The 3104-nt window shown below is 39.5% G+C and overlaps 1 non-coding gene across 1 annotated transcript; it reads left to right on the top strand.

Annotated features, from left to right (window-relative positions):
- Positions 1 to 2239: 2239 nt before the first annotated feature.
- On the top strand, positions 2240 to 2347 carry LOC112768768 (small nucleolar RNA R71). Its single transcript, XR_003186159.1, has one exon. It is a non-coding gene; the product is annotated as a small nucleolar RNA R71 (small nucleolar RNA).
- The last annotated feature ends 757 nt before the right edge of the window (positions 2348 to 3104 follow it).

Below are 3104 nucleotides of genomic sequence, written 5' to 3'. Positions count from 1 at the left end.
ATTAAGATACAACTTTCATTATTGTTGAGAGGGATAACTAAGTTGGACTTCTAACTTCCCTTATCTTGCCAAAAGTTGTTTTACAGCTATTATTTATTTTTAATTGCCATTTAATTCACTCGTCATTTAAATTACTTGCTTCTCACCTTCTAAACCCCGATTACAACCTTTATAACCAATAATAAGAACATACTTCCTCGCAATTCCTTGAGAAGATGACCCGAGGTTTGAATACTCAGTTAACAATTTTTAAGGGGTTTGTTACTTGTGACCAAAATGTTTGTACAAAAGGGATTTTTGTCGGTTTAGAGACTATATCTACAACGCGACTGTTTTTATGACATTCTTTACTGGCAGAAATCACGATCGTCAATGCTCCTTACTGGAGTTTAAACGCCAGTAAGCCCTTCCTCCAGGGTGTGATTTTTCTTCTGCTGTTTTTGATTCTGTTTTTGATTTTTCTATTTATTTTGTGACTCCACATGATCATTAACCTAATAAAACATGAAAGAACAATAAACATAAAAATAAAATTAGGTAAATAAAAATTAGGTTGCCTCCCAACAAGCGCTTCTTTAATGTCAATAGCTTGACAGTGGGCTCTCATGGAGCCACACAGGTGATCAGGTCAATTTTATAGACTTCCCAACACCAAACTTAGAGTTTGACTGTGGGGGCTTTAGTTGACTCTGTATTGAGAGAAGCTTTTCATGTTTCCTCTCCATTGTTACAGAAGGAGATTCTTGAGTTTTAAACACAAGGTTGTCCTCATTCAGTTGAAGGATCAATTCTCCTCTGTCTACATCAATCACAACTCTTGCTGTGGCTAGGAAGGGTCTTCCAAGGATGATAGATTCATCCTCTTCCTTTCCAGTGTCTAGGATTATGAAATCAACAGGGATGTAAAGGCCTGCAACCTTTACTAGCATGTCCTCTACTTGTCCATAAGCCTCTTTTCTTAATTGTCTGCCATCTCTAATGAGATTCTAGCAGCTTGCACCTCAAAGATTCCCAATTTCTCCATTACAGAGAGTGGCATGAGGTTTATCCCTGACCCAAGGTCACATAGAGCCTTCTCAAAGGTCATGGTGCCTATGGTACAAGGTATTAGGAACTTTCCAGGATCCTGTTTCTTCAGAGGCAATCTCAGTTGATCCAATGCATTCAGTTCATTGGTGAACAGAGGAGGTTCATCTCCCCAAGTCTCATTACCAAATAAATTGGCATTCAGCTTCATGATTGCACCAAGGAACTTGGCAACTTGCTCTTCAGTAACATCCTCATTCTCTTCAGAAAAGGAATACTCATCAGAGCTCATGAATGGCATAAGGAGGTTTAATGGAATCTCTATGGTCTCTAGATGAGTCTCAGATTCCTTTGGTTCCTCAGAGGGAAACTCCTTATTGATCACTGGACGTCCCAGGAGGTCTTCCTCACTGGGATTCATGTCCTCCTCCTCTCTTGTGGATTTGGCCATGATGGTCAATTCAATGGCCTTGCACTCTCCTTTTGGATTTTCTTCTGTATTCCTTGGGAGAGCACTAGGAGGGATTTCAGTGATCTTCTTACTCAGCTGGCTCACTTGTGCCTCCAAATTTCTAATGGAGGACCTTGTTTCATTCATGAAACTCAGAGTGGCCTTAAATAGATCAGAGACTAAGTTTGCTAAATTAGAGGTATTTTATTCAGAATTCTCTATCTGTTGCTGAGTGGATAATGGAAAAGGTTTACTATTGTTAAACCTGTTTCTTCCACCATTATTAAAGCCTTGTTGAGGCTTTTGTTGATCCTTCAATGAGAGATTTGGGTGATTTCTCCATGAGGGATTATAAGTATTTCCATAGGGTTCACCCATGTAATTCACCTCTACTATTGCATGGTTTTCAGGATCATAAGCCTCTTCTTCAGAAGATGCCTCTTGAGTATTGTTGGATGCAACTTGCATTCCATTCAGACTCTGAGAAATCATATTGACTTGCTGAGTCAATATTTTGCTCTGAGCCAATATGGCATTCAGAGTATCAATTTCAAGAACTCCCTTCTTCTGAGGCGTCCCATTACTCACAGGATTCCTCTTAGAAGTGTACATGAACTGGTTATTAACAACCATGTCAATGAGTTCTTGAGCTTCTGCAGGCATTTTCTTTAGGTGAATGGATCCACCTGCAGAAGTATCCAATGACATCTTAGCTAATTCAGACAGACCATCATAGAATATATCCAGGATGGTCCATTCTGAAAGCATGTCAGAAGGACACTTTTTGGTCAGTTCCTTGTATCTCTCCCAAGCTTTATAGAGGGATTCACCTTCTTTCTGTCTGAAGGTTTGAACATCCACTCTAAGCTTACTCAGCTTTTGACGAGGAAAGAACTTGGCTAAGAAAGCCTTGACCAGCTTATCCAAGAGTTCAGGCTATCCTTAGGTTGAGAGTCCAACCATATTCTAGCTCTGTCTCTCACAGCAAAAGGGAAAAGCATGAGCCTGTAGACTTCAGGATCTACTCCATTAGTCTTAACAGTATCACAGATCTGCAAGAATTCAGTTAAGAATTGAAAGGGATCTTCAGATGGAAGTCCATGAAACTTGCAGTTTTGTTGCATCAGAGAAACTAGTTGAGGCTTAAGCTCAAAATTGTTTGCTCCAATGGCAGGGATGGAGATGCTTCTTCCATGTAAATTGGAATTAGGTGCAGTAAAGTCACCAAGCATCCTCCTTGCATTATTATTATTTTCGGCTGCCATCTCCTCTTCTTGTTCGAAAATTCCTGTAAGGTTGTCTCTGGATTGTTGTATTTTAACTTCTCTTAGTTTTCTTTTCATAGTCCTTTCAGGTTTAGGGTCTGCTTCAACAAGAATGTTCTTGTCCTTGCTCCTGCTCATATGAAAAAGAAGGGAACAGAAAATAATAATAGGGATCCTTTTTACCACAGTATAGAGGTTCCCTTGTTGTTTGTAGAAGAAGAAAAGAATGTAATGTAAGGAAAGAGAAGAGAGGAGAATCCAAACACGAGGGTGAGGATAGGAGAAGAGATATGAGGTGAGGAAAAGTGTTAGTAGATGAATAAATAAATAGAAGGAGATGAGGGAGAGGAATTTTCGAAAAT

The sequence above is a fragment of the Arachis hypogaea genome, chromosome 17, assembly GCF_003086295.3.
Source record: "Arachis hypogaea cultivar Tifrunner chromosome 17, arahy.Tifrunner.gnm2.J5K5, whole genome shotgun sequence".
Classification (NCBI taxonomy): domain Eukaryota; kingdom Viridiplantae; phylum Streptophyta; class Magnoliopsida; order Fabales; family Fabaceae; genus Arachis; species Arachis hypogaea.
The sequence above is the reverse complement of the archived record's forward strand: the minus strand, read 5'-3'. Positions and strand labels throughout refer to the sequence as shown.